This window comes from Dendrobates tinctorius, unplaced genomic scaffold (genome assembly GCF_039654945.1).
Source record: "Dendrobates tinctorius isolate UK_male_01 unplaced genomic scaffold, ASM3965494v1 ptg000251l, whole genome shotgun sequence".
In the NCBI taxonomy this organism is placed as follows: domain Eukaryota; kingdom Metazoa; phylum Chordata; class Amphibia; order Anura; family Dendrobatidae; genus Dendrobates; species Dendrobates tinctorius.
The window spans coordinates 14,454,789-14,466,961 of NW_027361918.1; the positions used below are offsets into that span (position 1 = coordinate 14,454,789).

The 12,173-nt window shown below is 47.0% G+C and overlaps 1 non-coding gene across 1 annotated transcript; it reads left to right on the forward strand.

Annotated features, from left to right (window-relative positions):
• Nucleotides 1-8,779: 8,779 nt before the first annotated feature.
• On the forward strand, nt 8,780-8,852 carry TRNAV-CAC (transfer RNA valine (anticodon CAC)). The gene has a single exon. It is a non-coding gene; the product is annotated as a tRNA-Val (tRNA).
• Nucleotides 8,853-12,173: the final 3,321 nt, after the last annotated feature.

The window sequence follows — 12,173 nt, forward strand, 5'->3', positions numbered from 1 at the left end:
AATAGTCAAAGGGGAATGACCTGTGTGGGAGAACATCGAAATGGGAGGAAAAGTAGTTTGTAACCATAGTTGACAACTGCTGTCTCCTGTCACTTTCCATCGATGCAGTATTACCAGTTGTGTGAGCGGTATTTGAAAAATCAGTCCACAACATTGTCATGAAACCCCTGTCTCCAACGCCACTTCTGCTGTGTGCACCACGAACACCTCTGCCAAGCTGCCCCCGGCCCGTACGGCTCGTGTGAGAACAATCACCGCTGCTGTGTGCTGGGAATGCCTCAAGCAACCGATTTACCAGAGTTGCTTGTTTATTAGCCAATATTAGGTCAAGGTTCTCCTGTGGCATGATGTTTTGTAATTTGCCTTTATAGCGTGGATCCAGGATGCTGGCCAACCAGTAGTCGTCATCGTTCATCATTTTGGCAATGCGGGGGTCCCTTTTTAGGATCCGCAAGGCATAATCTGACATGTGGGCCAATGTTCCCGGTGTCAATGATGCACTGCGAGTGCTGGGTGGAGGAGCACTTTCTGGCAAATCCACATCCCTCCAGTCACGCACAAACCCTGTACCAGACCTTGCCACGCCAACATTTTCACTTGCCCCACGACATGCATCCTCCTCCCCTAAGTAATCATCCCCATCATCCTCCTCCTCCTCCTCTTCTTCCTCCACCTCGTCCAGGAGAGGTCCCTGAGCAGACAATGGCTGAATGTCATCAAGGATTCCCTCCTCCTCTTCCTCCTCATCAACATTGGCTGCAGACGCCTGCTCCTTAAGGTGCGTCAAGGTTTGCATGAGCAGACGCATAAGTGGGATGCTCATGCTTAGGATGGCGTCGTCTGCGCTTACCAGCCGTGTGCATTCCTCAAAACACTGAAGGACTTTACAAAGGTCTTTCAGCTTCGACCACTGCACGCCTGTCAACTCCATGTCTGCTCTCAAAGTGCCTGGCCGTGTATCCTCCCACAAATGCATTATGGCCTGCCTCTGCTCGCACAGCCGCTTCACCATGTACAGGGTGGAGTTTCACCGTGTTGCAATGTCGATAATGAGGCGGTGGTTGGGAAGGTGGAGCAATCGCTGCAGCTTCTGCTTACGAACGGAGTGTACAGGCGACCGGCGGATGTGCACGCACAGTCTTCGCACCTTCTGGAGCAGGGCTGTTAACTCCGGATAATTTTTGAGGAAGCACTGCACCACCAGGTTCAAGGTGTGAGCCAAGCAAGGTATGTGGCTGAGTTTTGAAAGGGCTATGGCTGCCACAAAATTACGGCCGTTATCACTAACTACCTTGCCTGCCTCAAGATGTACACTGCCCAGCCATGACTCAGTTTGTCGCTTCAAGTACTCGGCCAGCACCTCTGCGGTGTGTCTGTCGCCCAAACACATCATCTGCAACACAGCCTGCTGACGCTTTCCACTAGCTGCTCGATAGGGGGACACATCGTGTGCAACAGTGGCAGCTGCAGATGGAGTGCTCGTACGACTGCGCTCTGTGGACGAGCTTTCGCTTCTGGAGGAGGAGGAGGGTCGAACGCCTACAGCCAACTGTTTCCTATACCTTGGGCTAGGCAGCACTGTCCCACCACCGCTGTCCCCTGTGGAACCTGCATCCACCACATTAACCCAGTGCGCAGTGATGGACAGGTAACGGCCCTGGCCATGCCGACTGGACCATGCATCAGTTGTGAGGTGCACCTTTCCGCTCACTGACTGCTTGAGTGCATGGACAATGCGGTCTTTCACATGATGGTGGAGGGCTGGGATGGCTTTGCGAGAGAAGAAGTGGCGACTGGGTAGGTCATAGCGTGGTACTGCATAGGCCATGAGTTTGCGGAAAGCTGTGCTTTCCACCAACCGAAAGGGCATCATCTCAAACGAGATTAGTTTGGCAATGTGGGCGTTCAAACCCAGTGTACGCGGATGAGAGACTGAGTACTTTCTTGACCTACTCATAGTGTCTGGGAGGGTGAGCTGGACTTGAGAGCTGCATATGGTGGAAGTAGCGGTGGACAGGGCGGACTAAGAGAGGGTTGATGATGGTGATGGAGTTGGTGTTCTTTCTGATGGCCTAGAATCAGTCTTTCGTTGATATAACAGTGGGATTCCCTGACTGCTGTGGTCTTGCAACGACACCTCAACATTTGCTGCTGTGCTAACCGGTGGGCTTACAGTGGGGGAAACAATGTAGCGTTGCTGACTACCTTCGTTGTGATCAGTTGCACATGTGGCACTTGAGGTTTGGTGTTGTGTCCACGCTTGCAAGTGCATGCTGGTTAAATGTCTAAGCATGCAACTGGTATTCAAATTTTTCAGATTTTTCCCTCGGCTAAAGGTCTTTGCGCACTTCTTACAGATAACCTTGGCCTGATCATGAGGATTTTGTTCAAAAAAGTGCCACACTGCACTCTTCCTACTTTGGCAGACATTTTGCATCCTAGCACGCTGTGATCTTTTGACCCTCTGGACAAGCTGTCCAGCAACTCTTTTGATGTTTGGAACCTGTCTTTGGAGTGCTACGGGCCTGCCAGATAACAGCTGTTGCGATGTCGATGTCTGCTGTGGATGCTCCTCATCTGAGCTATTGGAAGCAGCACCCTCTTCCCCCAATGGATGCCAATCTGGGTCAACAACTGGGTCATCCATCACCTCCTCTTCTATGTCATGTGCACCTTTCTCTGTGTCACCGTGTATGGTGGTATAGTGTGTGGGAAGGGGCACCTGAGTCTCATCAGGGTCAAAATCTGGCTCTGTACACTGCGAGAACAATGTAGTGCTCTGAGTGAATGTACCAGCAGAATCATCCATCAGCGGCTGTGCATCAGTGCACTCCATGTCAGATTCATCTTGGCCTGGGTAATTCACCATTTCACTTGATAATCCAGGCATGGTATGTGAAAACAGCCCCATGGAGTAATCAGTAGTATGGCCTGTGTCATCCTTCAATCTTGGTTGGGGTGAAGGACTCAAGGAAAGGTGTGGTTCATGAACATGAGCCTCCAATGACGACTCAGTGCTTTTACTTTTTGCAACTGAAGAAGAGGAGGCGATAGAGCTGGAGGCTGAGTCAGCAATGTAAGACAAAACTTTTTCCTGATGCTCTGCCTTTAAAAGCGGTTTGCCAACTCCTAGAAAACTAAGCGTTCGAGGCCTTATGTAGCCAGACGATGACACAGGGTCAGCACCTCCTGCATTCGGTCCTATTTTGCTCTTGCCACTACCATCAGATCCACCGCCAACACCATCATTACCAGCTGCCAACCCCCGCCCAATTCCACGGCCTCTTCCACCAGCCTTCCTCATTTTTGGTAGAAATATAGACAAAATCCAACAAACTATATAGTAATGTAAAACAAGGTACAAGGTGTCTATAGGACAGGGGAGATTTAGAATTTCTGCACACACCTGTGGACAGTGGACACTTTTGGATTGTGTGAGGCCCACTGATATCTGAGCGCTATGTGACAGGCTCGATGGCACAGCTGCCTGTGACCAAAGTGACGAGAGGATAATGGAGATTTTGAATCTCTGCGCACACTTTTGGACACTGGACACTTGTGGATTGTGTGAGGCCCACTGATATCTGAGCGCTATGTGACAGGCTCGATGGCACAGCTGCCTGTGACCAAAGTGACGAGAGGATAATGGAGATTTTGAATCTCTGCGCACACTTTTGGACACTGGACACTTGTGGATTGTGTGAGGCCCACTGATATCTGAGCGCTATGTGACACGCTCGATGGCACAGCTGCCTGTGACCAAAGTGACGAGAGGATAATGGAGATTTTGAATCTCTGCGCACACTTTTGGACACTGGACACTTGTGGATTGTGTGAGGCCCACTGATATCTGAGCGCTATGTGACACGCTCGATGGCACAGCTGCCTGTGACCAAAGTGACGAGAGGATAATGGAGATTTTGAATCTCTGCGCACACTTTTGGACACTGGACACTTGTGGATTGTGTGAGGCCCACTGATATCTGAGCGCTATGTGAAACGCTCGAGGGCACAGCTGCCTGTGACTAAAGTGACGAGAGGATAATGGAGATTTTGAATCTCTGCGCCCACTTTTGGACACTGGACACTTGTGGATTGTGTGAGGCCCACTGATATCTGAGCGCTATGTGACACGCTCGATGGCACAGCTGCTTGTGACCAAAGTGACGAGAGGATAATGGAGATTTTGAATCTCTGCGCACACTTTTGGACACTGGACACTTGTGGATTGTGTGAGGCCCACTGATATCTGAGCGCTAAGTGACACGCTCGATGGCACAGCTGCCTGTGACCAAAGTGACGAGAGGATAATGGAGATTTTGAATCTCTGCGCACACTTTTGGACACTGGACACTTGTGGATTGTGTGAGGCCCACTGATATCTGAGCGCTATGTGACACGCTCGATGGCACAGCTGTGACCAAAGTGACGAGAGGATAATGGAGATTTTGAATCTCTGCGCACACTTTTGGACACTGGACACTTGTGGATTGTGTGAGGCCCACTGATATCTGAGCGCTATGTGACAGGCTCGATGGCACAGCTGCCTGTGACAAAAGTGACGAGAGGATAATGGAGATTTTGAATCTCTGCGCACACTTTTGGACACTGGACACTTGTGGATTGTGTGAGGCCCACTGATATCTGAGCGCTATGTGACAGGCTCGATGGCACAGCTGTGACCAAAGTGACGAGAGGATAATGGAGATTTTGAATCTCTGCGCACACTTTTGGACACTGGATACATGTGGATTGTGTGAGGCCCACTGATATCTGAGCGCTATGTGACACGCTCGATGGCACAGCTGCCTGTGACCAAAGTGACGAGAGGATAATGGAGATTTTGAATCTCTGCGCACACTTTTGGACACTGGACACTTGTGGAATGTGTGAGGCCCACTGATATCTGAGCGCTATGTGACAGGCTCGATGGCACAGCTGTGACCAAAGTGACAAGAGGATAATGGAGATTTTGAATCTCTGCGCACACTTTTGGACACTGGACACTTGTGGATTGTGTGAGGCCCACTGATATCTGAGCGCTATGTGACACGCTCGATGGCACAGCTGCCTGTGACAAAAGTGACGAGAGGATAATGGAGATTTTGAATCTCTGCGCACACTTTTGGACACTGGACACTTGTGGATTGTGTGAGGCCCACTGATATCTGAGCGCTATGTGACAGGCTCGATGGCACAGCTGTGACCAAAGTGACAAGAGGATAATGGAGATTTTGAATCTCTGCGCACACTTTTGGACACTGGACACTTGTGGATTGTGTGAGGCCCACTGATATCTGAGCGCTATGTGACACGCTCGATGGCACAGCTGCCTGTCACCAAAGTGACGAGAGGATAATGGAGATTTTGAATCTCTGCGCACACTTTTGGACACTGGACACTTGTGGAATGTGTGAGGCCCACTGATATCTGAGCGCTATGTGACAGGCTCGATGGCACAGCTGCCTGTGACCAAAGTGACGAGAGGATAATGGAGATTTTGAATCTCTGCGCACACTTTTGGACACTGGACACTTGTGGATTGTGTGAGGCCCACTGATATCTGAGCGCTATGTGACACGCTCGATGGCACAGTTGCCTGTGTCCAAAGTGACGAGAGGATAATGGAGATTTTGAATCTCTGCGCACACTTTTGGAAACTGGACACTTGTGGATTGTGTGAGGCCCACTGATATCTGGTCGCTATGTGACACACTCGATGGCACAGCTGCCTGTGACCAAAGTGACGAGAGGATAATGGAGATTTTGAATCTCTGCGCACACTTTTGGACACTGGACACTTGTGGATTGCGTGAGGCCCACTGATATCTGAGTGCTATGTGACAGGCTCGATGGCACAGCTGTGACAAAAGTGACTAGAGGATAAGGGAGATTGGATTGCTTTTAAAAAAGCAGTTTGCGGAGCAGTGGGTAAACAGCAATGCCAGCGTGTCAGGAAGCCTTAAAAGGCAGCCCAACAACCAACACCACTGATACACCACAATATAGCCTCCCCTTGCACTGCACACACAGTGACTTGTGTGTTGTGCAGGCCAAATCGCTAGCAGCAGAAGCAGTTTTTTTGTCTTCTTCCCTGCCTAACGCTCTCCCTACAGAATCAGCAGCAACCTCTCCCTATACTAAGATCGGCAGAAGTAAGATGGCGGTCGGCGTGCACGCCCTTTTATACGCCCTGTGACGCCCACCAAAGCAAGCCAATCACTTGCATGCCCTTCTGAAAGATGGTGGTGACCCGTGCCTAGGTCATCACTTTGCCCACAGTGTCCGTGGATCCTGATTGGCTGAAAAAGAGCGCAAAACAAACTTTTGAAACGCGACTTTGGCGCGTAAGTCGCGGGCCTCGTGGTCGACCTCATCCTAGGGTCGGGTTTCGTTTCATGAAACCCGACTTTGCCAAAAGTCGACGACTTTTGAATTTTTTCGACCCGTTTCGCTCAACTCTAGTTATCACGTTCGCCTAACACTCGAAAGGTCCCCAGTTCGAAACTGGGCAGAAACACGCTGTTACCCTTTGGTATCCAAGCTTTTGACTTTCAGTTCTTGATCTCGATTGCTTGTTGTCACCACAGTAAGCGCTTGCATCCGGTTTCTGTAGTGTAGAGGTTATCACGTTTGCCTAACACGCGAAAGGTCCCCAGTTCGAAACTGGGCAGAAACACAGCGTTTTTCTTGCAAACTAGCGCTTTTGACAATGAGTGCTTGATCTTTAATGCTTGCCATGACCACAGTAAACGCTCTTGTCTGGTTACTGTAGTGTAGTGATTGTCCTGTTTGCCATCCTCCTGAATGTTCCCTGTTTTGATCCCGGGTAGAAACATGTGGCTTTTCTTTATTTTGATCACAAACATATATTGTTGGCTTAATTAGCATTAGTTAACATATTCTATTGCTGGTTTAATGAGCATTACTTTTACCAATGTGAATATTTCTATCCGTTTTTGCTTTTGGCAAGCATGTGTGTTTTTGACAGTGTCTAAGTGTTCCTAATTCAAGTAACACCTGATAGGATCAAGGTGCGAAAGCAGGCATCTAGGTGTTTTTTCTTTTTGGCTTTTGGACAAAGGCATGAGAATGTTTTGTGGAGCATGGTTTTGTTTCCCTGTTTGTTCTTTTTCTCCAATAGCCTGACAAATGAAAGGTTCCTGTGTTGCAAAATGCACTTTGTCCTGTCTTCAGACATAGAGGAAGACCTCTTGACTTTGGCTGGATGTTTTTTTCTTTTTCAAGTTCATTTCAGCATGTTTAAACATCTTTATCTTTGCATGGAGTTTCTGAAGTGTAGTGGTTGTCACGTTCACCTCACACGCGAACGGTCCCCAGTTCGAAACTGGATAGAAGCAGGACATTAGGCGTTGATATTAAAGCTTTTGACGTTGAGTCTTTGTTCTCGATGGCTCGTCATGACCACAGTAACCTTACGCAGCCGGTTTCTGTAGTGTAGTGGTTACCACGTTCGCCTAACACGGGAAAGGTCCCCAGTTTTAAACTGTGCAGAAACACGCTGTTACCCTTTGGTATCCAAGCTTTAGACTTTCAGTTCTTGATCTCGATTGCTTGTTGTCACCACAGTAAGCGCTTGCATCAGGTTTCTGTAGTGTAGCGGTTATCACGTTCGCCTCACACGCGAAACGTCCCCAGTTCGAAACTGGGCATAATCACAGCTTTTTTTTCTCTTGGAAAACGATCTTTTTGACTTTCAGTGCTTGTTCTTTATTGCTTGCCATGACCACAGCATTTTTTGTTTGTTTGAATCGGTTGGTTTCTGTAGTGTAGCGTTTATCACGTTCGCTTTACACGCGAAAGGTCCTCAGTACGAAACTGGGCAGAAACACAGCGTTCCTCTTGCAAACTAGTGCTTTTGACAATGAGTGCTTGATCTTTAATGCTTGCCATGACCACAGTAAACGCTCTTGTCTGGTTACTGTAGTGTAGTGATTGCCCTGTTTGCCATCCTCCTGAAAGTTCCCTGTTTTGATCCGGGGCAGAAACATGTGGCTTTTCTTTATTTTGATCACAAACGTATATTGTTGGCTTAATTACCCTTTGTTAGCATATTCTATTGCTGGTTTAATGAGCATTACTTTTACCAATGTGATTATTTCTACCGGTTTTTGCTTTTGGCAAGCATGTGTGTTTTTGACAGTGTCTAAGTGTTCCTAATTCAAGTAACACCTGATAGGATCAAGGTGCGAAAGCAGGCATCTAGGTGCTTTTTCTTTTTGGCTTTTGGACAAAGGCATGAGAATGTTTTGTGGAGCATGGTTTTGTTTCCCTGTTTGTTCTTTTTCTCCAATAGCCTGACAAATGAAAGGTTCCTGTGTTGCAAAATGCAATTTGTCCTGTCTTCAGACATAGAGGAAGACCTCTTGACTTTGGCTGGCTGTTTTTTTCTTTTTCAAGTTCATTTCAGCATGTTTAAACATCTTTATCTTTGCAAGGAGTTTCTGAAGAGTAGTAGTTGTCACGTTCACCTCACACGCGAACGTTCCCCAGTTCGAAACTGGATAGAAGCATGACATTAGGCGTTGATATTAAAGCTTTTGACGTTGAGTCTTTGTTCTCGATGGCTCGTCATGACCACAGTAACCTTCTGCAGCCGGTTTCTGTAGTGTAGTGGTTATCACGTTCGTCTAACACGTGAAAGGTCCCTAGTTCGAAACTGTGCAGAAACACGCTGTTACCCTTTGGTATCCAAGCTTTTGACTTTCAGTTCTTGATCTCGATTGCTTGTTGTCACCACAGTAAGCGCTTGCATCTGGTTTCTGTAGTGTAGCGGTTATCATGTTCGCCTCACACGCGAAAGGTCCCCAGTTCGAAACTGGGCAGAAACACATCTTTTTCTCTTGGAAAACGATCTTTTTGACTTTCAGTGCTTGTTCTTTATTGCTTGCCATGACCACAGCATTTTTTGTTTTTTTGAATCGGTTTGTTTCTGTAGTGTCGCGGTTATCACTTTCGTTTTACACGCGAAAGGTCCTCAGTTCAAAACTGGGCCGAAACACAGCGTTTCTCTTGCAAACTAGCGCTTTTGACAATGACTGCATGATCTTTAATGCTTGCCATGACCACAGTAAACGCTCTTGTCTGGTTACTGTAGTGTAGTGATTGTCCTGTTTGCCATCCTCCTAAAAGTTCCCTGTTTTGATCCCGGGCAGAAACATGTGGCTTTTCTTTATTTTGATCACAAACGTATATTGTTGGCGTAATTAGCCTTAGTTAGCATATTCTATTGCTGGTTTAATGAGCATTACTTTTACCAATGTGATTATTTCTACCCGTTTTTGCTTTTGGCAAGCATGCGTGTTTTTGACAGTGTCTAAGTGTTCCTAATTCAAGTAACACCTGATAGGATCAATGTGCGAAAGCAGGCATCTAGGTGCTTTTTCTTTTTGGCTTTTGGACAAAGGCATGAGAATGTTTTGTGGAAAATGGTTTTGTTTCCCTGTTTGTTCTTTTTTCCAATAGCCTGACAAATGAAAGGTTCCTGTGTTGCAAAATGCACTTTGTCCTGTCTTCAGACATAGAGGAAGACCTCTTGACTTTGGCTGGATGTTTTTTTCTTTTTCAAGTTCATTTCAGCATGTTTAAACATCTTTAGCTTTGCATGGAGTTTCTGAAGTGTAGTGGTTGTCACGTTCACCTCACACGCGAACGGTCCCCAGTTTGAAACTTGATAGAAGCATGACATTAGGCGTTGATATTAAAGCTTTTGAAATTGAGTCTTTGTTCTCGATGGCTCGTCATGACCACAGTAACCTTCCGCAGCCGGTTTCTGTAGTGTAGTGGTTATCACTAGAGTTGAGCGACTTTTGGTTTTTTAGGGTCGCGTTTCGTTTAGTGAAACCCGACTTTTCCAAAAGTCGGGTCGAGCTTGATCGTCCGATTATAGGGAAAAGTCGGGGTCGTCCCGAAACACGAAACCCAATGTAAGTCAATGGGGAATAAAAGTCGGCAGTGAGAGGAGGACAGGAAACACACCTACAGTGCCCATTTGAATGCCAAAAGCATCAATTCTTCTTACTTAAGCTTGTCAACCTTAATTAACTTCATAATACAAGTTACACACTGAAAAATGGGTGTTATTTGGCTAAAGTTGTGGGGGGGGAGGGCTGGCTGCAGGTTTTCATGTGCCCTGGGCGAAAGAGCGCCCCTTTAACACATACCACAACTCATCATGCTCCGATACGGCAGAGAAATAGCGGTATAGTACAATGAAAAATACCTCACTTTTTACATCTCATGACGAGGCCCATCTATTTCTCCATACAGAATCATTGGTCCCATATAATGTTTGAAACAGTATATGATGAGCTCCACATAATGCTACAGTATATGTTGGTCCCCATGGATGAAGCTCCACTGTCTTATGGGCCCAAATAATGCTCCAAACATAATGGGCCCCATTTCTAATGCTCTAGTGTATAATGGGCCCTGTAAATGCTGCTCCAGTGTCTGATGTCCACCTTTGGAATGTTCCAGTGTATGGTGGGCCCCATCTATCATTCTCCAGAGTATAGTGCTCCCCAAAAATTGCTGTCCCAACATTGAAAACAATCAAATAAGTCTCCTCGCTAGGGAATCCCTGTACTTGTCTGGACAGGTGCTGTAGCTTGCTTAACAGCTCGCCAGCCGTTCTCACGCCCAGTATGGATTGCACGTGATTGCACAAAGGTTAGAAAGGGTACCGTATCCCTGGATAACATGTATGGATAGCATACACATTCAAAATATATGTCTCAGGAGGCAGGCTCAGACGGTGTCAGGCCCAGTATGGATTGCACGTGATTGCACAAAGGTTAGAAAGGGTACCGTATCCCTGGATAACATGTATGGATAGCGTACACATTCAAAATATATGTCTCAGGAGGCAGGCTCAGACGGTGTCAGGCACAGTATGGATTGCACGTGATTGCACAAAGGTTAGAAAGGGTACCGTATCCCCGGATAACATGTATGGATAGCGTACACATTCAAAATATATGTCTCAGGAGGCAGGCTCAGACAATGTTAGACCCAGTATGGATTGCACGTGATTGCACAAAGGTTAGAAAGGGTACCGTATCCCCGGATAACGTGTATGGATAGCGTACACATTCAAAATATATGTCTCAGGAGGCAGGCTCAGACGGTGTCAGGGACAGTATGGATTGCACGTGATTGCACAAAGGTTAGAAAGGGTACCGTATCCCCGGATAACATGTATGGATAGCGTACACATTCAAAATATATGTCTCAGGAGGCAGGCTCAGATGGTGTTAGGCCCAGTATGGATTGCACGTGATTGCACAAAGGTTAGAAAGGGTACCGTATCCCCGGATAACATGTATGGATAGCGTACACATTCAAAATATATGTATCAGGAGGCAGGCTCAGACGGTGTTAGGCCCAGTATGGATTGCACGTGATTGCACAAAGGTTAAAAAGGGTACCGTATCCCCGGATAACATGTATGGATAGCGTACACATTCAAAATATATGTCTCAGGAGGCATGCTCAGACGGTGTTAGGCCCAGTATGGATTGCACGTGATTGCACAAAGGTTAGAAAGGGTACCGTATCCCTGGATAACATGTATGGATAGCGTACAAATTCAAAATATATGTCTCAGGAGGCAGGCTCAGACGGTGTTAGGCCCAGTATGGATTGCACGTGATTGCACAAAGGTTAGAAAGGGTACCGTATCCCTGGATAACATGTATGGATAGCGTACACATTCAAAATATATGTCTCAGGAGGCAGGCTCAGACGGTGTCAGGCACAGTATGGATTGCACATGATTGCACAAAGGTTAGAAAGGGTACAGTTTCCCCGGATAACATGTATGGATAGCGTACATATTCAAAATATATGTCTCAGGATTCAGGCTCAGACGTTGTTAGGCCCAGTATGGATTGCACGTGATTGCACAAAGGTTAGAAAGGGTACCGTATCCCCGGATAACATGTATGGAAAGCGTACACATTCAAAATATATGTCTCAGGAGGCAGGCTCAGACGGTGTTAGGCCCAGTATGGATTGCACGTGATTGCACAAAGGTTAGAAAGGGTACCGTATCCCCGGATAACATGTATGGATAGCGTACACATTCAAAATATATGTCTCAGGAGGCAGGCTCAGACGGTGTTAGGCCCAGTATGGATTGCACGTGATTG